The 23420-nt window shown below is 37.5% G+C and overlaps 2 long non-coding RNA genes across 4 annotated transcripts in view; both read left to right on the top strand.

Moving 5' to 3' along the window:
• Positions 1-1727: 1727 nt before the first annotated feature.
• On the top strand, positions 1728-12182 carry LOC307175921. The gene is made up of 3 exons (XR_013824551.1): positions 1728-1978; positions 3121-3157; positions 11753-12182. It is a non-coding gene; the product is annotated as an uncharacterized lncRNA (long non-coding RNA).
• A 5923-nt stretch (positions 12183-18105) lies between these two features.
• Positions 18106-23420, top strand: part of LOC307175918 — a 47720-nt gene continuing 42405 nt past the window's right edge. For all 3 annotated transcript variants that reach the window (XR_013824544.1, XR_013824545.1, XR_013824546.1), the window contains exon 1: positions 18106-18225. This is a non-coding gene — a long non-coding RNA (uncharacterized lncRNA). The remainder of the gene's footprint in view (positions 18226-23420) is intronic.

The following is a 23420-nucleotide window of genomic DNA, read 5'->3' on the forward strand; positions in this document are numbered from 1 at the left end:
CTTACTATCAAGGTTATTCATCCCATCTCAAAGGGTGTTCCATCGTTTCCTTCCCAATGTAGGCCCCCTCTAGGTGCACAGGGATACCTATCTGTGCCCAGAGATTTGACAAAGGGGCCTATGGTCTGCATGTTCTTCTCTTCCTAACTTATAATAAATTCTAGATTACCCATAAGTGATCTTAACTAGACTCTGAGTCATGGTTTCACATCTTGCTCTACCTGCTGCTGAAGTAGCTTAAAGCTGGTATAATTCATGGTCTTTTCAGAGTACAGTGGTTCCCTTTCTGCAGTAACTTGGCTCCATCTTGATTTTCTTTGCTTCAGATGCTCTGAGAGCATCTGAAATGCCTGCTTTCCAGGTCCTGGCATAGACTATTCATGTCAAGGCATCCATCCCATGGCTACATATTCCCTTACCATGGTGGTCTCAGCCTCCCCAGGAAGTTTAGCTCTCAATCCTCAGCAATTCCACTGGGGGTGTACCAGGCCTTCTAGATCCCTCTCCAATCCTGTGCAGACCTGACAGTATCTCATGTCTACTCTCTTCTTAAACATATCAAGCGGCTCTCTTTCCTTAGCTATAAACAACAGCTAGCAAATCCTTTTCAGAGGGAAGAACTTTCAGGGTATTTAGCAAGTGAAGAGGCATCACCATGCAATTTAAAAAGCAGACCTTCAAAGCAAAATAATTTTCTAGGTACCTCTCTTGCAAGAAGAGGTTTTTTAAAAGTTATATATAAATGACTGTGAGACCACTAACTAAAATACACATCTAATTAATATATTTTTTTTAATCCAACACTGCCTTCTACCTTGTTAGGTACAAGATCCCTTGGAATTTTGAGATTCTGATATTGTTGTTGACATAGGGTATTAGATAAGTTTTTTCTAATAGGAAAAAAAATAAGTCAGCATTGAGACTTGAAGCTGAATAGTGACTGTGTTATTCTGTGCTGAACTTGCTCTATTTTTACCTGAGGTAACAAACTTCATGACCAAGCCTTCATGGTAGAATGGGCACAAAGAAAGAAATTGGCTTACCAGTAAGAAGAGGTACTAGGAAAGTGTTTTAAATTTTGACATCTGGTATCATATATTATGTTTAGTTTGGACAGAGTAGTCTTTTTTTATTCACTATAACTGGCCTCACTGGTCAATTAATGACAGAAATAATTTAAAGAGGGGACTCATTTAAAAATGTTTGATGTAGATGTACTATTTTAACTGTCATTCACTTTATAATAATTTGAAGCAGGGCTACATTTACTGTTATTTGGTTTTTGTTTTATTTTGTTTCTTAACATGAATTTACTTATCTTGTATAAACTGTATTTATAATGCATTGTCTTTTATTTCCATGTTGTTTGTCTTTTTTAAGTGAAATGAGAACGTAAATGTATTTGTAAAATGATCCAAGACTATAATCCTCATAGATTTTATATTCCTCTGCCTAATTTTTTAAATTTATGTTTTTCTATACATAATTCAAGACTTTGTTTGTAACCTGCTTAAGTATTTTTGAAACCATTAAGCACAGACTTCAAAAGAACTGCTCTTTCCATGCTCATATTCCATTAGGTTATATAAATAACAAAGAAGTAATAAAAAGGACACTGGGGGAAAAAAAATTGAGAGAAAGCACAAATTATTCTTGATAAACATGCAGCTTATGTGGTGGTGGCAGAAATGGGAGAGTATTAGACCATAATTTAGTATCCTGGTGCAGTCCTTTGTTGATGAACCTATGTTTTAAGTCTTGCAAAGAAAATTGGGATTCTTAGTTAACCCAATAGGTTAGTTAAATTGAGACCAGTTAAAAGGGCTTCTCCCATGTTTACACACATTTTATATAATCATATCAATCATGCATGTATTTTGTATTTCTTTTCTTTTGTCTTTTAGCTTGGTTGAATTCAGTAGCCTTCTGGAGCCCCTTCTCCTGGACACCTACTCAACTATGTGTTGGGAAGACCAAGGTGAATAAGGACTGGACTCTGAATGCAGTGAGGGTCTAAAAGGGAGATAACAAACACTCATCCATGTTTTACGTAGTAAATCCCACCAAGCACAAAAACTAAAAGTACATCGTTTCACATATTAAAAATAGGCCCCTATGTCATTTATTCTTATGCCAGTTTTTCTTCAGTATTTTATGTAAAATTTTACTTGATAATTTAGATCAAGTTTTAAAGATGTAAAAATATCTGGATAAAAGTATGTGCCCTTATCACTAATTGTCAGTCTACATCAGCTACTATTTATTTTAAAGTACTTCATTCCAGTGTGAGGAGGGTTACATTTAAATATTTCTCAGTCTCCTGTGATTTCTGATTCATATATGTAGCTCTGAAATACTGTGAGCAGGGTGCCATTCAATGCTTTTATGGAGTTTTTTTTTTTTTTTTGCTCGTGAACTGCTATGTACCAGATGCCCCATTCATAACATCTCTTAACTCTGATAATGAGTAGATGTCATTATTTTGCCTTCCAGCACTTCTGATCAATATCAGGCTAATATTATTTTCTCTCTGATTTTCCTTCATATTTTCAAAATTTATAGCAAACACAAAATGAAGTAATTATTTAATGTTTAACACAGTACAGTTTTTTTTTTGACTGCCCTCTAAGTCCTTGCAACTAGGATTGACTTTATTACAAGTTTAAAAAATTATGAAAATATTTTAGCATAAATATTTATTTAGTGGTACCCTTAACAGTGAATTTATGAGTTTTTTAGGCCACTTTTCAAACTCATTTTAGTTTCAATTAAGATTTGGTGGAATATTTTTTAAACTCATATAGGAAAATATAAGGCTTAAAAAGGAAATGTAAGTCACATTCTTTAGAATTATCTTTCTGTTTATACCTAGTATTTCTTAGTTATCAGAATAAAATTGTGAGCCCAGTGCCTAACACATATTTGGCACTCAGAAAAGTGTATTAAATGAATGCATTCAAACTGAAATAACGTAACTGCTTAGTTAAGGCTTCTCTTGTTTTAGGTGTTTTTTTACAAGATTCTTTTCATTTTAAAAGAGACAATAGAGACTTTAGAAACTGAAAGGTAATGTTAATAGGAATCATAGCAATTATCTCGTCTATCTTCTCCAATTTTCAGATGGAGCTGACAAAGCAATTAAGTGATTTAACCAATGGTAAGTTAAATAGACTTCAAACTTTCAGATGTATTATTAAGCCATGTAGTTAATTTGGTTCAAAGTTTTGATTTAACCAACATGTATTAAGTATGTGTAATGATGAAGGCACTCTAATGAACGCCAAGCTTAAAAAAAAAAAAAGAAACACGAAATTCCTACCCAAAGTTTGTAAACTACGGACTAGTATTTGGGAACCACTGAAATTTGATTCTTAGGCTCAGGACTGGAGTCTGGGCGGGAGTTACTGATTTGAGAGTCATTAGTATACACTTGTAATTGAACGCATGCAGTGAATGAGATCACACAAGAAGAGGAAATAAAACAAAAGAAATAGTAGAACTAGTGGATTCCTGGTGAAGACGTATTTATAAGATGATACAAAGAGAATCAAGGGGGAAAAGAGACATGTAAAAGGAGTGAGAATCAGATGATAAATGGTTCCTTGAAAATCAAGGGACAAAGAGAACCAGGTAGTAAATGATGGGAGGTTTCTTGTACCTTGCAGAAAACTCAATTATGATGAAGACTTAAAAGACACTATTAAAATCAGACATTCAGCATCACTGGGGATTCTTGCAAAAGTGCTTTGCTACAAAGGGAGTAACATATGAGCCACAATGAAGATTGCAAATTCTTGGAAAGAAGGAAAGAGGAGGAAAGAAATAATACAAATAAAAGACCAGCATTTTCCAGAATGAGTTCTGCTATCTTCACAGGTTTTAGTAGCTATTACTTGAAAAATATAAAGGAGAGCGTTGGGGTAGAGAGTTCACTTGTGAGATATCTTGAGGAAACAATTTAAAAAGTTAATTTTGCTGCAGGATTTCAGAAAATTTATTTGGCAAATGGGAATGGAGAATATCCAAAAGAGGGTATATTTGGTCATCTATTTTCTTTAAAAAAAAAAAACACTTTTTGGGATTACTATTCTATATTAGTCACTTGGGAAATTTTGCTTTGGAATAAAAAGAAAAAGCCAAGATATTTAACACTAATAGAAAAAGAAAGAAGGGAAAGAAACAACAGGAATTCAAAGAAAATTCTCCAGCTTTATTAAGATATAATTGACATATAACATTGTGTAAGTTTAAGGTATACAATATGTTGATATGATACATTTATATATTGCAAAATGATCACTACCATAGTACTAGCTGACACCTCCATCATGTCACGTAACTACCATTTCTTTTTTGTGGTGAGAACATTTAAGGTCTACTCTTAGCAACTTTCAAGTATATTAAACAGTTTTATTAGCTAAAATCACCATAAAGTAATTAGACCCAGAGAACTTATTCATCTTAAAACTGGAAGTTTGTACTCTTTGGCTGACATCTCCTGATTACCCCCAACCCCCTGCCTCTAGTAACCACCATTCTAGTCTCTGTTTCTATGAATTTGACTTCTTAAAAATTCCACATATAAGTGATATCCTACAGAATTTGTCTTTCTCCAACTTACTTCAGTTAGCATGATGCCCTCAAAGTCCACCCATGTGATAGGTTGAAAGAAACCTTGTTTGTGTTGAGGTATGAATCCCTTCTACTCCAGGATAAGTTTGATTAGATTTGAAAGCCCAAATATTGGAATTTCTTTAAAGGTTCAGTGCAAATAAAGACCTTCTGAAGTCAAGTGTACACTCAGATAGTGACAGAGCCATGCAACAGAATTTCTATTTGTTTGGGTTTTCTTCACAAAGACATCCAGGAAAGATGCATCAAAGGGAAAACCTAGCAGAAAATCTTAAACCAAAATAATTGGTAAGGCTGATTAAGAGAGGAGAAAGCATGAAGCAAAGAAACTTAGTACTTTTTTCCAGCTTTATTTCGATATAAATGATATATAACATTGGGTAAATTTAGGGTGTACAACATGTTGATTTGATACACGTATATATTGCAAAGTAATTACTACCATAACATTAGCTAATACCTGAATCATGTAGCATAATTTCGATTTATTTTTTGTGGTGAGAATATTTAAGATATACTCTCTTAGCAACTTTCAAGTATATAATACAGTATTATTAACGTAAATTACTATACTGTACATTAGATTCCCCAGAACCTATTTATCTTATAACAAGAAGTTTATAACCTTTGACCAACATATCACTTCTCTGCCACCTCCCAGCTCCTGGTAACCACCCTTTTTTTCTCTGTTTCTACAAGTTTTATGAATTTTGGGTTTTGTTTGTTTGGTTTTTTTTAGATTCCATATGTAAATGAGATCATACAATATTTGTCTTTCAGTGTCAGGCTTATTTCATTTAGCATAGTGCCCTCAAGTTCTATCCATGTTGTCACAAATGGCAAGGTGTCTTTCTCATGGCTGAATAATATGTACGTATGTATATACACCCCCCCACCTCACCTTTATTCATTCATCTGCTGAGGAACACTTAGGTTGTTTCCATATCTTGGTTATTGTGAATAATGCTGCAATGAACATGAGAGTGCAGATATCTCTCCCACGATCCTGTTCTCATTTCCTTTGTATGTATAGCCAGAAATGGGATTGCTGGATCGTGTAGTAGTTTTATTTTTAATGTTTTGAGGAACCCTCTTAATTTTCCATAGTGGCTGCACCAAGTTACATTCTCACCAATGGTGCAGGAGAGTTCCTTTTCTCTACATCTTCGCCAACACTTGTTGTTTCTCGTCTTTCTGATAATAGTCATTTTGACAGGTATGAGATGGTATCTCATTGTGGTTTTGCATTTTTCTGGTGATTACTGATGTTGAGGACTTTTTCAGGTACCTGTTTGACTGTCTTCTTTGAAAAAAATAAAGAAGATTGAAATCATATCAAAAGCCTTTTCGCACCACAGTTGCATAAAACTAAAAGTTTTCCTAGTTTCCTAGTTTCTCCTAGTTTACCAGGAGAAAACTGAAAAATTAACCAATATGTGGAGATTAAACAGCATGCTACTGAACAACCAGTGGGTCAAGGAAGAAATCAAAAGAGAAATCAAAACCATTTCTTGAGACAAATAAAAATGAACATACAATATACCAAAACTTATCAAATGCATCTAAAGCAGTTCTAAGAGGGAAGTTTTTTGTGATAAATACCTACATAAAGAAAAAAGAAAGATCTCAAATAAACAACCTAATTTTACAACTCAAAGAACTAGAAAAAGAAGAACAAACTATGACCAAAGTTAGTGGGAGGAAAGAAATAAAGATCAGAGCAGAAATGAATGAATGAGAGACTAAAAAGAAAATAGAAAAGATCCCTGAAACTTGAGTTTTTTTGAAAAGATAAAAAAAACACACAGACCTTTAGCTAGACTTATCAAGACAATAAAAGAGGATTCAAATAAACAAAATTATAAATGAAAGAGGGTACATTACACCTAGATACCACACAAATGGAAAGGAATATGAGAAACTACTATGAACAATTATGCACCAACAAATGGACAAACTAGAAGAGATGAACACATTCTTAGTAAGTACTTCTACTGGTCTTACATTCCTGCTCATTTTCTGGCATTCCAAAATCTTATTTGAAATTTTGGACATAAACATTCTTAGAAGAATCCACTGGTTAACAAAGAAAATTTTGTTTCATACTTAAAATTTTCTTTTCAATTCATAACTGGTTTTCTGTATGTGAGACATATTGTTTTCTTATACCAAGTGAATGCTGTCGGGAGTGATCTTCCATCACTTGTTCCTGTTTCTGGAACGTGGCTTGCTCTGTGGCTTGGCATTTTGGAGCTGTCCCTTTTAGACAAGTCTTGAATAAACCATCTTCTCACATAATTTGGCAGAAGCAAAATGGCATCCTCATGTAAAATGTCACCTGCTCTAGATTGGCATTATTCTTGAGATTATAAGTATTCGAATAATGCTCTAAGATTCCTCTCTGTTTATCTCAGAAATATTACTCCCCGATGGTTTCTAAGAGGATAGATTTGGTTATTTTATTAGGTCAAACTTTAATCCTTGATAGAGAGCAAAATATTTTAAAAACGGAGCCTAGGACAGATAATGTTTGATTTAGTAATTAAACATTAGAGCTGGAAAGGAAAATAGAGTTCATTGAATTCAGTGATTAGTGAGATGACTCTAGAAGAATTTCTGTTTCAGTACCATTGTGGAGAAAGAAGGTAAGCTAAATTAGGGTTTTTGGTTCCTTGGTTTTCTCCCCTCATAGCATTTCTTTGAGTTTCTTTTTACATTGTGTTCTTCTTTAGTAGATTAACATTTTATTTTAAAACAATAATTTAATATAAATATTTCATATTGAAAAGTTGGAAAATTAGTTTTTAAGGGATTAAATGATTTTCCCAGGTCATAACTCTACTAAAAGATACAATGGGAACTAGGACCATGGTTTCTTGTGTTTTAGTGCTTTTTGATTTTTATTTCATGTTTTTGTTCTATTAAAGATCTAAGAACCCAATTGGAATTCCATAATAGGACATGATGGCTTAAAAAAAAGAGAAAGAATGAAAGAAAAGAGTTATAAAGAGAATTAAAATCATCGATAATTATTCTTGCCTACTGCATTTTTCCTTCAAATAATTATTTCTTCACCTGTTTATATTCTTCATACTGTATGTGATAAAGAATTTAAATAATAAAATAAAAATTTCCCCAAAATGTATTCATCTCGATCAGGGTTTCTCAACCTCAGCACTAAAATTTTGGAGTGACACATTTTTTTGTTGTTTGCTGTCCTATGCATTGTATAATGTTTAGCAGCATCCTTGGCCTCAACCCACCAGATACATGGAGATATGACAGTCTTTTACTCAGTCATGATAATCAGAAATGTCTCAGAGAATGCCAAATATCCACCAGAGACAATACTACCCCTGGTTGAGAACGATTGATCTAAATAATGTACAGTCTAGATCCAAACTGAGACACCAAACTGAAGATAATCTTACCATATGTTAGCTATTGTGAGTAGACATTTGTTCCAAGATTTTAAGCAGTCCATTGTGATATTTTAGAAATTCTAAGGAAAACAATCATGGCTGTAAGAAGTGAGGCAGGTGTGGGAGTCAAGCCTTAATGCAAGCAGGTGAAGTGGGCTGCATGAGCTTTGACTATGTGCTTGGTGGGTGTGGAGAGTCCACAAAAATATTTAATATTCTAATATAATTGAACTCAGTTCTTGTTAACTTTTTGTATTATGTGACCCTACATGTAATAGGCAAAAAGAGTTAAATATTTGTCTTTGATGGCTGGACAAGGCAGTCAGACTCTAGAGTAGAGTATGGTGATGGTGATGGGGATTTTAAGCTTGCCACTTTGATGTCCAGATGTGTCTTAGAATGGAAGATGGAAAAAGTCATGAAGAAAGGGCTATCTTGAGGACTAGCTTTCCCTAGTTACAATACAAGGGAATTATTTTTTGTTTTTTTGTTGTTTTTTTTACTTTGTATTAGTGAACAGCTATTAATCCCAGTGTGGAATTGTTCCTCTATCACCCACATAGTTCTCTTGAGTCTCTCAACACAGTGTCTGATCACTTCCTGGTGTAAAGCATGACTCAGCTTTGCCCAACTAGATTACTTTCATGCTATTTTCTGTACTTGTTCTATGGTCATTGGCATAGAGGTAACTATTACTTTAGCATTTTGACCTGTAATGATTTTATAAAGTAGCTGGGACAGTGATTATCTTGCCTGTCAATGCAAAGAGCCTAGCCACAACAGGAGAGAACTAAGCCACCAAGCAAAAAGATACAAAGGCAAACAGACCCTGAACGATAAAGCACCTCAAGACTTCTTTAATCACCTGGATCCAGCCGTATCTGAAGCTCAGTTGCCCCTTGGACATCGAGCTACATGAGTCAACAAAGTAACTTTTTTTTTTTTTTTTTGGCTTCATCTAGTTTGTGTTAGGTTTCCATCACTTACAGTTGAAAGAGGTCTGCTGAGTATGGAGAATATTCCCATTGAGCAAATGTGAGCAAGGAATTGCAAATGCATAGAAATAAAATGACAGCTATACAGATGAAAGACTAACACGAAACAACAAGAAAAGCCCCTTGAACTTTAATGCAGGAATAATGAACAAATAAAGAGTATGTGTGAGCTATCTCACAAAAACCTGTTCTTCAAGGAGAAGCAAGGCATCAGAGAAAAATGACCTCATAACAGATTGAAATAGAGATGATAATGGAGGAAGAAAATGTCCAGCATCAAACCAGAGAGTGTGTCCTTCTATTCACATACTGTTTGCAAATTCTAATGATGGAGGACCAGTAATTGAGCTCACCTGTGTAAGAACTGTATAATTCATTTATTCAGCCAACATTTACAAATTATCAACCAAGAGGGAAGGATTCCAAGTTGTTAAACACCAAGTCTCTGAACTTCAGTCTTTATCCGAGATGTAAGTCTAGGGAGGGGAAAAAAAATTCAAGAAACCATGAATAGTATAAAAGCTATTGTAGGCAAGTGCAGAGTGAGACAGACAATTCACTCTATTACTTATGGCTTCTTCAATTGTAAGTGACAGAAAAAGGAATTCAAACTAGCTTAAGTAGGAAAAAAAATTTGCATGAGGTTGCATTCAGGGTTGAACTCCTGAGTCCATGCACAGCTGGACTCAGGAGTTCAAACCATGGCACCTGAATTCTATCTCCTTCTCTACCTCTTAATTTTGTTTGCTTCTGAGTTGTCTTTCCACATTGTTGCAAAGAAGACAATTAGCAGATCTGGGTTAATGTCATTAGAGGTCATGACTCCAAAGGTAAAGTTACCTCTTTTCCTCACATGACATTTATTGACTCTACTTTAGTCTTAGGCCCATTTCTGGAGCAATCTCTGTATCTAAGAGGATGTGCCTCAGCCTTGTCCATGTACCACTTCTGCAGCTGGGTGCTGGGACCATGATACTGACAGACCCACCAAGATAAGGTGAAGTGAGAGTTACTGAAAGGAAAAGAAGCTATGTAGTCAGTATCATTTATGATGATGATGGTTATGATGATAACCATCATCATCATTATTCTAGACGACATTCAGTCTCCTAACACATCCTGGGTGGGACCTAGAAGTTGTCATGTCACATCTGAGCTAACTATTAAAGAGTAAGTATTTGTATGACTACTGTTGGTTAGGATGAAAAACAAGAGGATGCATTAGTGTAGAGGATTCAGTGTAATTATGCAGGCATGCTTTAGCAAAATTCACTAATGTCCAAATATACACAAATTGTCATCTACCATTTATTGAGTACTGATTATGTGCCAGGCATTTGCTAAGTAAGCTCTTTAATTTGATCATCTCATTTAATTCTCCCAAATTTTACAAGGTGAATATTACTCTCTTTCTCAAATTGCAAATAATGCTCAGCGAGGTGAAATAATTTACTTAATTAGCAAGTGGTAGAGTTTGGATTGAAACACAGGAAGTGTGAAACAAGAGCTTGGATATTTAATACGACTTTGTACTTAGGGGGACCATACATCTCAGTTTATGCCTCTTGTCCTGATACAATTGTTAATTGCATCCCCTTCTACTTCAAAACATGTTCAGATTTTGACAATAAATTATATAACATGAACACTGCCTCCTTCATGGATATGTTTGAACTCCCATGTATTTTATATACTTGTCTTTCATTCAGAATGATTTTAATAATCTTTTATTTTAGGAGAAGAGCTTCATATTTACAAAGAAGGTGCAAAGATAGTACAGAGAGTTCTGATATCCCCACACCCACTTTCCCTTATTATTAGCACCTTATATTAATTTGTCACAATTAATGACAATATTGATACATTATTATTAACTAAAGTTCATACTTTATTCATATTTCCTTAGTTTTCACGTAGTGTATTTTTTCTGTTACAGGATCCCATCCAGGATATCACATTATGTTTAGTCATCATGTCTCCTTAGGCTCCTCTTAACTGTGACAGTTTCTCAGGCTTTCCTTGTTTTTGATGACATTGGCCCTTTTGCAAAGTACTGGCCAGGTGTTTTGTAGAATGTCTCCCAACTGGGATTTCTCTGATGTTTTCCTCACAATTATAATGGGGTTATGGGTTTGGGGGAGGAGATCACAGAGGTAAAGTGCCAATTTTATCACATAACATCAAGGGTATATACTATCAATGTGGCTTATCATTGTTGATATTAACCTGGATCTCCTGGCTGAGGTAGTGTTTGACGTGTTTCTCCATTGTAAAGTTACTCTTGTAAAATGGTTGTTAACCTTTTCAAATTATGTTTATATGGAGAACATGCACACATTTTAAGTGTGTGAATCCATGACTTTTGACAGATATATTTACCCGTGTAACCACTATCTCTTTCAAGATGTAGAATATTTCTGTCGGCCTTCTAAAGTTGTTTTAACTTGTCTTAATTTAATCTTTTGATTTCATAGAGTCCCTAAAGAATCCTTTCAGTTATGATTGAGTCAGAAGTGCCCCAACTCTTAGCAGACATATCACAATTTTGAGCTGCTCTCAAAATAAATAACCAGATTCTTAACTATGTTTGACTCTATCAGGTTACCTTTTATAGACTGGCCATCTCTCCATATATCTTTCCTGACTAGAATAACTAGGTAATGCAGACTTACCATCCCATGGACTTGAAACCTTGTCCTATAGGTAAGAACACCAGGATGAACAAGCCTCAGAAAGGGAGACTTAACGAAAAATCACAAGGAACCAATCTTTATAACTGCTAAAGTGTGACAGGATGTGAAGAAGGCTGACATGACTGTGACAAATCTGGCTTAAAGAAGACTATTGTGGATAATATCATGGGATACCACCGCATTTTATATTCAGAGATTTCTAAGAGTGGACCTGAAGTAGGAGCAAGACAGGTATGGTCTTAACATCCTAAGTAAGACATTATCAGTATTCGAAAGAGGTTTCTAAAGCACTTTTATCAATTCCTTTTTTAAAGTATTAGTTATAATATTAATCACTGTTGGATTTATAGGGAAATAATGTTTTACAAGAAGCAACATAAATATAAGTGTAAAAGTTCATGAGGCGGCATCATGCAAGTTATTTTATCAAAACTTATATAAAAATCATGGCATATAATTAGAGCTGAAAGAAATGTTAAATCTCAGAGAGCCACAAAAAAAAAAAAACTCTTCAGTTTATAGATAATAAAAATGGATGAGTTGAAAAATTTGCCCAGATAATTGGATCTTAACCTTATATATAAACTTTATTGTGGTATAGTTTACATAAACAGAAGTATATGCATATTAAATATATGATTGATGAGCTTATAAAATATAAACTAAGCATAAAACTTTATATACTAAAAACCACCACAAATTAGATATATAACATTTTCATCACCCTGGAAAGGTACCTTATACCCCTGTTTACTCAATCCATCCCCTATTCTCAGACCCAGGCTGATCTGCTCTCACTACATATTAACTTTGACTTTTCTAGAATTTCATATAAAAGATGTCATATTGCATACACTGTCTTTTGTCTTTCTTCCTTTACTTCCTATAACATTTTTGAGATATATCTGTTTAGTGTATATTAGTTGTTCCCTTTTATAGCTGAGTTGTATTCCATTGTATGGATATACCACTTGTATTTATCCTTTTGATGGGCATTTGGGTTGTTTCCATTTTATAGTTATTTTGAATAACACCACTATAAACATTTATACAGAAATACCTGTGGATTGTTATTTCCTTGGGTAGAAGTGGAAATGTTGGGTTGAATGGTAAGTGTATGTTTACCTTTATGAGAGACTGAGAAAGACTTTTCTAAAGTGGTTGCACCATTTTGCATTCTGACCAGCAGTGTATAAAAGTACTAGTTCTGCTGTATCCTTTCTAACACTCACAATGGTCAGTCTTTTTCATTTTAACCTTTGTAATAGGTAGTGGGATCTCATTTTGGTTTTAATTTGCTTATCCCTGAAAACTAATGGTGCTGAACATCTCTTCACGTGCCTACTGCCTTTTGTGTATCTTCTTTAGTGAACATATACTTTTTCTGTATGTGTGTGTAGTATATAACCTTCCTTATGTACAAGTTCTTTGTAAAATATATGTTTTGTGAAATTTTCACCATTTCTGCTTCCTTCTCCCCTATTTTCTGAACGAGTCTCTGTAAGATTGACATTTTTCCTTAGATTGTTGATCACATTCACCAAGGAATGCCATCTGGACCTAGAATTTTCTTTGTGGGAAGGATTTTTTATAGTTACTTTGTTTATCTTATTCAAACAGCTTTGTTGAGATGAATTTTACTTATAAAATCCACTAATTTCAAGGATACAATTTAGTCATTTTTAGTAACTACCAAATTATACAACCATCAACATGAATCAGTTTTAGAACATTTTTATTACCCTAATAAGATCTCTCATGCCCATTTCCAGTTTATCCCCATTCCCACCACCAGCCCCAGGCATGGGAAGGTTTTTCACTGTAAAGGAAATGTAACAAACATAAAGCTTTTAGATTTTTTTCTTTCTTTTTGAGTCAATTTTGGTAAGTTGTGCCTTTCAATGAATTTGTCCATTTCACTTAGTTATCAATTTTTTGATATAAAATTTTCATGACATTTCCTTATTTTCCTTTCCATGAGTCTAGGGTCTAGAGTGATGCTTTTTCTTTTTATATTGGTCATTTCTCTCTTCTTTCTTTTTTTCTTAATCTGTCCAGCTTAGACATTTTCAGTTTTACTGGTCTTTACAAGGAACAGCTTTTGGTATTATTGGGTTTTATCTCTTTTTGCTCTTTTCTATTTTATTGATTTATACTTTTTATTCTTTCTTTTTACTTTGAGTTTAATGTATTTTACTTTTTTAGTTTCGAATGCAAAGTTTAGATGATTGAATTAAATGTATATTTTCTTTTCTACTATATGGCTTTAAGCTATAAATCTCTCCCTAAGAACTGCTTTAGATAGAGTCAACAGATTTTGACAGGCTGTTATTGTTATCAGTCATTAAAAATATATTCTAATTTATCTGGATTTTTTTTTTTTTTTTTTTTTTTTTTTTTTTTTTTTTGCTGTACGCGGGCCTCTCCCTGTTGTGGCCTCTCCCGTTGCGGAGCACGGGCTCCGGACGCGCAGGCTCAGGGGCCATGGCTCATGGGTCTAGCCACTCCATGGCATGTGGGATCTCCCTGGACCGGGGCATGAACCTGTGTCCCCTGCATTGGCAGGTGGACTCTCAACCACCGCGCCACCAGGGAAGCCCCTACCTGGATTTTTTTAAAAATTGTGAGTTAAGTGTGTTTAAATATCAAATATTAGGGGATTTTCTAGATATTTTGTTATTGATTTTCAAGTTAATACCATTGTTATCAGAATGAGTTCAATAATTTTAAGTGTATTGAAACTTGTTTATGGAACAATATGTGGTCTATCTTGAACAATGTTCAAATTTGTCTTCTGCAGTATGCGACTGCTGTTACACAGATACAGTGAATTTCAAGCAATGTATTTTTCAGCCCTACACATTCCATTTATTTTTATATTTTTCACTTCTCTCCTCATTGGGTTCATGTTTCCCTCAAATTCTTGAACATATTTACACTAGCTGTTTATATTTATTTCCTATTGCTGTGACACAACTACCACACATTTAGTGACTTAAAACAATACTCATTTATCTCACAGATCTTTAGGTACTCAAGTATGGGCGGCTTGGCTGGGATCTCTCCTGAGGCTCTTCTTACAGAACTGAAGTCAGAGTGTCAGCCAGGCTGAGCTGTTATCTGGAAGCTCTGGGAAAAATCCATGTCCAAGGTTATTTACCTTGTCAGTAGAATTCAGTTACTTACAACTGTAGGGACGATGTCCTTGTCTTCTCTTGCCGTTATCCAGGGGCCAGACAGCTTCTAGGGCCACTTTCAGACCCTTCCAGATGGCTCCTTCCCTCTCAGCAATAGAGAACCTCCTTCATGTTGAATCCTTCTCACACTTAGGATCTCTCTGACATACTCTTTTGTGACCAGCCAAAGAAAAGTCTTATTTTAAGGACTTACATGATTAGGTTAGGCTCACCTGGAGAATCTCTCTCAAAGCCAACCGATTAATAACCTCAACTACACCTGCAAAATCCCATTCACTATATAATTATGGGGGCTATTTTAGAATTCTGTCACACTGGTTTTTTTTTGTATTTGTGCTGATTCTAAAATCTGTCATTTCTAGATCTGTTTTTATCGACTAGTTTTTCCTCCTGCCTTTTCACATGCCTTATAATTTTTATTGGATTCTGTACAGTGTAAAAATAATGTGGTTGTGTCTTCATTTCACTCTCTTCCTTTAAAAAGCATTGAATCTTGTTTTAGCAGATGTTAGGTTACTTGCAGGTCAGCTAGATCCTTTCCAGGTTGGTTTTTAAGACTTTTTCCAGTGGGTATTTAGCCCTGCTATTGAAGTGTAACCTTTCTGGGTCTCTACTAATTTGTCCAAGTCTTCAGAAAGATTTCTCCCCTCCAGAGGGTTAGCACTTCAGTGTCTCCCAGTGCTGTGTGAGCTGTTACAGTTCCCTAATAGTTGTTATTTTCCTAGGGTCCCATATCCTCATCCTATGTTTTCCCAGTTTAGTGTTGAGCCAAAATTCGAGGGACTACCATACATATTTCTAGCCCTCTTTCTCTGTGTGCCTCCTGTCTATCTTGTACTCTTGCCTGCAAGTTGCAGCTTCCTGAGTCTCTCTGAACTCTGATCTCTGTTTTCTCAAATTAGCCCATTGACCATGCTCAGCTTGGGTCTGAAAAGTGGCACCAGGCAGGAACATTCATAGGTCTTGCCTCATTTGTTGCCCCTCCTTTGGGGAACACAGTCCTGAGCTCTTAGCTGCCCAGTGTCTTAAAAGTGTTGTTTAAGTTATTCTAATTTTCTAATGATTAGCTTTGAGAGGAAAATTCTGGGGCCAATTACTCCATAATGGCTAGAAGCAGGAGTCCTCAACTGAGATTGATTGACTGAATGAATGTCTACAAGTGCTTACCTGCTACCTTCTCCCCACAGAAATGAGACTTGATCCCACTTCTGATTTTATTTTAATGGGGTGGAGGGTTGAGGAACTGAAGAATCAAACTCATTATAGGATAGGGATTTCCCTGGTGGCGCAGTGGTTAAGAATCCACCTGCCAATGCAGGAGACACTGGTTCGATCCCTGGTCCAGGAAGATCCCACATGCCCTGGAGCAACTAAGCCCGTGCGCCGCAACTACTGAGCCTGTGCTCTAGAGCCCGTGAGCCGCAACTACTGAAGCCCGCACACGTAGAGCCCGTGCTCCACAACAAAAGAAGCCACCGCAATGAGAAGCCAGCACACTGCAATGGAGAGTAGCCCCTGCTTGCCGTAACTAGAGAAAGCCTGCACACAGCAACGAAGACCCAACACAGTCAAAAATAAATAAAATAAAAAATAATTTTTAAAATGCTGTGAATTCACAACACAATGATAAAAAAATTTTTTTAATCATTGTAAGATAAATAACTTGCATGGGGAAGATACTAGTATCAACTTACGTTAAATAATTTCAAAGCAGATACGATCATGAGAAATGGGCCCACATCACAAAGAATCAAGATATGCAAAGAATATACGTAATTACCCTAAGGAATATTGTTTGAATATTAAATGAGATGTGAATATTAAAAAATGATAGATGGTCTAAAATTCCATTTAATTCGATTAGTGGAATTAAGCATGGTAGATGGTCTCGTAAGACATTCCCCAGAGAGATCTTTCCAATAATTTAAACATTTTATGTTCAGTTGTTCACTGGACATACCCAGAACGTGATTCATCCAAGAGGAATAGTTCTGGAAACACTGCTGATAGGGATTAGTGTCTAATACATAGACAGACAACAGAGTACAATAGTTAAAAGTGTTGTTGCTGAGATTAGACATGGGTATGAGCTCTGTTTCTGCACCCAAGAGCTAGGTGGCAGAGGGGTTGAAACAGAGATTTTGAAGATAGAGTTCCTGACTTCAAATTGAGCTCTGTGCTTCCTAGCTTTATGTCCTTGGCAAGTCTCTTAAGAACACTGTACCTCAATTTCTTCATCTGAAAAATAGGGGTGATGAATAATAATACCTGCCTTTTATATGTTGGGGATGAGATAAATCCTTAGTTTATTATGAGGATTAAATAAATCAACATGTGTAAACCATTCAAGCAGTACCTGGGGCATAGTAAGTTCCAGATAAGTGTTAGCTATTACAATAATTTCTTGTCTACAATTACGATAATAATAAAAATAGTAACTCATAAATACAGATGTCAGTGCCATTTGGAATAGTCTCTATAACAATTTCTGTCCCCACATTTACTGTGTTTCAGCAAATTTACCTAACAGATGGTGAGTGGGCAATTTTTAAAGAGGCATTTTTTAAAAGAGCGGAGAGGGAAGGAATAGAGACAGGCACATACTATATTTGAAGTTACCTCCACGTGTATTTTATGTATGTATACCCATACAATTAAGAAGTCTTTGGATGTTTTATCTTCAAGAATAATTCAGATACTGGATTACTTGAATATCATAAACATTTAGGGTTTAACAGATTTGTTACATATAGACGTTGTACCATGGATTTAAAAGACCATAGCCAGCGGGCAGCGGCGGGCGGAGCGACCGAGGGGCGGCGCGGGCTGGGCGGCGGGTGCGGGGGTCCGTGCTTCCTCGCGGTGGAAGGCTGGGGTTCGCCAGAGACGCCGGGTTGCTCCGCGTTGCCAGGTTACCGAGCGCGTGCCCCGCGCCCGCTCTTCCGCCCGGGCCGCCCTCGGCGCCGCCTGAGCCGCGGTGCGGGCTGCTCGGGCCCCGGGTCCACGGAAGCCTGGGTCGGGGGCTGCGTGCGGGAGTCTTGTCGTGAGTGGACGCTGCGCGAGCGCGCAGGGGACGTAAGGCGCCGACCTGGGGCTCCCCGGCGCTCCGGCTCCGCTCAGGGCGCCCGCTCAGGGGCCTCCGGCGCGAGGCCCCCTTTGTGGTCAAGATGGCGGCGCCCAGGCGGGCCGCGCTGAGGTGAGCTGGAGCTGGGCCCGGAGAGGGGTCAGTCAGCCACGCCCAGGACTTGGACCCCGAGCTGGTCTCCCGTCTCCCGGGGAGCGGCGGGTGAGTGGGCGCGGCCGCGCGTAGGTCCCTCTCGTGGGGTGGTCAGTTCTTCGTGCGTCCGCAGACTTCTGTCGTCTGATAGTCAGATCTGGGGTGGCCCAGGTTGGAGGCGAGGGTGCTTGATTGGGGAAACCTGAGGGGTTTAAGGACTCTGTTGGGATCGTTTCAGACCCCAGCAAGAAGCTGAGCAAGTTTTCTCCTGACTCTCTTCCCGGCTAAGTTTTCTGCCTTCTCTGAAGACGCCAGCTTTTCTGAATCACCTTGTTCCCCGGGGGGATACAGTTGGTGGTTCTGACCGTGGAACGTAGGACCCGGCGCGGGGAAGCCTGAGCTGGTTCTAGTTACTGTGTTTGCAAAGCACTTGTCTTGTCTTTGGAATCTTTGTGTATGTAACCAACGTTGGGAAGAGCCAGCGTTTTCGCCTCCAAAACAGTGCGAGGGGTAACTTTATATGTAAGAAACAAGTGGGCGTTCACATCCATCTCTTTTCCAACCACTGAGTTTTGGTTGTGTTTCTTTTCTTTAAGTTTGTCTCGTTTTGAAGTGATAACAAAACAAACAAAAAAACCATAGCCAGTTACACAAAGTATATACTCTAGTCTCAGTCCTGCCATTAATTAGCTATGTTACCTTAAGTCATTTAATTTTTCTAGGCCTCATTTTTCTCACGTGATGTTTTTTCTTTGGAAAAGTATAGTTTCTAGAAGTCGCTAATCTCTGTGTCATAGTTCAGCTTGGAGAAAACCTGTTCTTATCCAAACTCCATGACATTGTATTTCCAGCTCCAACTTTGGACTTTGAGTGAGTTGGGGGCAACTTTTTAAGGATATTTTCACACAGCTTTTTTAGTTAATATCAGTCTAGCTGACTTGTCATACTCAGACTTTCTCCCATATTCTTTTACCAGTGTGTTCCTTAGTCATATATATAAAGACTGTTGTGGGAAAAATGACCTCCTGGGTCAGCTTACTGCATGGTCATCGACACAGGGCAGGGAGTAAGATTCAGTGGATTTTACAGAAGCAGATACAGGTTTCATTATCCATGTCCTCTCCCCTTTCGTGTTACCAAAAAAACAGCAGGCTTTTCTTGGAGAGCTGCCAGATAATGCCATCCTGCCTCCTGACGGGCCCCGGGGATGAGTCGCCCAGGGACTGAACTCCAGTAAAGCAGGTGATTGGCTCATGGGTAGGCATCTGACCTCGGCTAAGTCTATCAGACTGCTCCCCAGGACTTTTGTCTCAGAGCAAAATGGAAGAATTGTCTTTTCTCTCTGGAATTTCTAAGCTGGGGAGATATGACTCTGGGACTCCCAGTAACCATCCAGCACAAGGAGAGACTTTCTGTAAAATAAAGTCTTGCAGAGGTAAGCAGGGCTGAGGGATGGAGAGAGAGCTGGAACCCTGCTGATACTCTGGAACGTCCAGATCCAACTGTATCTGAATATGGCTGCATCCCTGAATTTCTAGTACTTGTTTGTTGAGGTTGTTGTTGTTGTTTGGTTTTTGTTTTTAAATTTCCTTTGACTATTTTGAATTTGTTTTCAGCCATGTGCATTTGAAAGCATCATAGCTAAAAGAGCTAATTTCCTACATTAATGTCAGGTTTGCTGACTGGCATTCCTTAAGTGAAAAATCATATCCGCTATTTTCTTTAAATAAAATCCTTCTAGCTCAGGTTTGAGATATTCAAAACTCTGCCTCCTACCCCCCTTTTTCCAACATTTACTGTATCACCTTGAAGCATTTGTGACCACATCTTTCCCATCTAGATGCAGTTGAGAGAGAGAGCAAAGACTTCTGACATAAACTGCAACCTATACGCCTCCTACCTGGAAGCTTTAGAACATACTTGATTCTTGTCATTAAAGCAAATCTTTTGTTGTTGTCTCCAGGGCACAGAAGCATTTTCATGGCATAATGGAGTACAAAGTACATTAAGCCTAACTCTACTTCTCACCCTCTTTTACTTTAAATAGGCAGAAAAGAACACTCTCAAACACATTTTCCCAACAAGTAAAATACATATACGATTATGTTTAGAAGACGTTTATGCAACATATAGTTAGACTGATTAATTAATGGACCTTTCGCCAATTGGCACAGTAAATATATATGTTCAATGTGGTTAATTAAAAAGAAGACAATAACATATTTTTACAGGTTAATTATCTGAGAAGAGCATTGTGCCAGCACACTTGATACTACAGTATTTCATGCTTGACAAGTAACCTTCTTTCAATTATATTTACTGCTAAATGTTTCTTGGATCAAGCTATTAAATTATAAGGTCAAAAGTAAAATGATATGAAATTACAATGATAAAGGGACACATATCCCACTTTATGAGAATAGAAGTTCTAATTTCTTTTCAGTACTACTAGTAGTGACCACAGTACTAATTTGAGCCCTTACTATGAGCCACTGTGCCCATATACATTTAGTTCTTACAGTAGTTCTGCAAAGGGCATATAATAATCCACAGTGTAAAGCTGAAGAAAGTGATTCTCATAGCTGAAAGTCACATAGCTGGTGAGTGGCAAAGTCTAGATTCAAACTTAGAGTCGTCTGACAATGCCCAGGTTGTTGACCACTATGTACACTGCTCAATTGTTGCACCAATAAAGAAGTGCTTGAAATAATTATAGATTTGCCTACCCCGAAACTGCAGTGATTTAAAGACATCAAAGTTGCCAGTTCCTTAACCACATCTACTTACAGTAAGAAATTACATTTTATTTCATTTCTAAAACAAGATTAATTCTGCAGGCCCATCGAAACTTGAGCCCACAAATCCTACCTCCAAATGAAAGATGCTTGTTTTCCATTATTCAACAGATGGCCCTGTACAGAGGCAATAAATATATAGTAGAATTTTCATTCAAATAAGTGAGAAGAGAGGCTTCTTCTTGTCCTGATTCAGTGCCCATCATTATGGATTATGATGGCTCTTCCCAAACTTTACTTCATTCACTCCACTCTTTCTACAAAACTCCAGTAATGGAATTCATCATTCAGATATATGTGCAAAGCGAAAGGACTGTATTAATACAGTTGCTGAAAGTCAAGTTGATAGAGCACAGGAAATACATCCTAATAAATGCAACATTAATGTTTGTGTGGGCCTTGGAGTGAGGGGTAGAAGAATTTTCAGTTTAATGGAATATTTTGCCTCTTGCTATGAAAGTGTGGCTTAGTAGTCTTCTAATTGGTCATTTACAGAATCCTCCATCTCTGGGTTTCATGCTTTCTTTACTCTGCAGCTGTTGATTCCTTCTCTTGTTCTGGATGGAAGATAGCAACGAAGCCACTTCAAAGGGCTCAGCCTGCCTTTTTGTGTTATTGTTTAGATGAAGATATTTCCATTTATTAAAGCACACTATTTAAACATTTTTATCATGTTTTAAACTTGACTGTGTTCTGAAGGTATGAGCACAGGCAGACATAATGGGGGTGTTTTCCAGGAGAGAACATACCCTTATCAAAGAAATTATCAGAATTTTCATGTATGGATTGAGAATCAAATTCTGGAGTTAGACCTGAATATAAATTCATACTCACAACTTATTACCAGTCTCATCTTGATCAAACGGTTACCACACTTCTCATCAATTTCCTTATCTTTGAAAGCAGAATAAGAGAAGTATGCCTGGTGGAGTTACACATCAAGCTCATCTGATAGAATATTCATAAGGATTTTGCACAAAATATACATGGAAATATTTTAGCACCGAGTTTAGCATGCGATTCGTCTTCAATACATTTAAGAGCTATTATTTTATTATTATTATGCTATCATTAAATATCACTATTACTTAAATGTCATTATTGCTAAAATTGCTGTAAAACTACTGCAATAACCCATGATGAATTCCCCTCTTCTGTTTCCTTTGTTTAAATGCAAAATATATATATAAATCTAGACAGAGAAGACTTTAGTGATCCTATTCAGTGGAGTGAGAATTTCCATGGCACTGATTAAAACAAATCCTGAATTGCATGGACTTAAGATAGCAGAGAGGGGCTTCCCCGGTGGCGCAGTGGTTGAGAGTCCACCGGCCGATGCAGGGGACACGGGTTCGTGCCCCGGTCCGAAAGATCCCACATGCCGCGGAGCGGCTGGGTCCGTGAGCCATGGCTGCTGAGCCTGCGCCTCCGGAGCCTGTGCTCCGCAACGGAAGAGGCCGCAACACTGAGAGGCCTGCGTACCGCAAAGAAAAAAAAAAAAAAAAAAGCAGAGAGGCTAAGAGATTTGAAGTTAGACATCCTCAAGTGTGAATTCTACTGTGACCCTCTTCTAGCTCTAAAACCTTGAGGAAGTTACTTAAACTTTCTGAGCTTTACTACTAGTTTCCTCATCTGTATCTTTTTCAGGACTATTTATCAAGCATCTTCCTGTTCTCTATGCTTGGATGTATCAATGAATAAATTAGACAAGAGCCTTTGCCTGCGTGCTCCTTCTTGCATGCTCTCTCCCTCCTTACACTCTCGTGTGGAAACGGATGTTATAAATAAATTCTATGCTTTGTCACAAGTTGATGGGTGCTACGGGATAAGGAAAAGGATGTGAAGCTCACTGAAGAGGCTTGGGTTGGGAGTGCTGGAGGAGTGTACAGGTAGGTTCTGTTTTTAAATAGGGTAGTCAGGGTGGATTTTATAAGTTGACATTTGAGCAAAGACTTGAAGTGAGGGAGTTGTCAGAATGTATGATGGGGAGACCACTCCCTGGGAGCAAGAATAACCAGTCCCAACACTCTAAGGCAGAAATATGCCGGGCAGCTTGGAGGAATATCAAGGAGGCCACCCTGGCTGACTTAGTCAGTGGGGAGGAAGAGACAGCAGGAGGGCTGGAGGTCGGATATGTGATGGGATGGATTGGGTAAGTCCTGGGAGGCCATCACATGCATTGTGTCTTTTACTCTAAATGTAGGCAGCCAGGGACAGGATTTTAGCCGAGGTGTGGCATGAACTGTCTCTTGTTTGAAAAGCATAACTCTATCTGTGGTCTTGAGGATGTGGGGAGAGAGTGGAGTCAGGGAGAATCTCAGGAGGCGACTACAGGATCCTCAAGGTCTATGTTGTTGGCCTGCACCAGGCTGCTAGTGGCTGGTAATTCTCAGAAGTGGCACATTGGGAAGGTTGTGACAGCATTTCGTGGTAGATTGAATGCAAGAATGGAAAGGAAGAGGGGGTCAA

This window comes from Stenella coeruleoalba, assembly GCF_951394435.1.
Source record: "Stenella coeruleoalba genome assembly, chromosome: 17".
Taxonomy (NCBI): domain Eukaryota; kingdom Metazoa; phylum Chordata; class Mammalia; order Artiodactyla; family Delphinidae; genus Stenella; species Stenella coeruleoalba.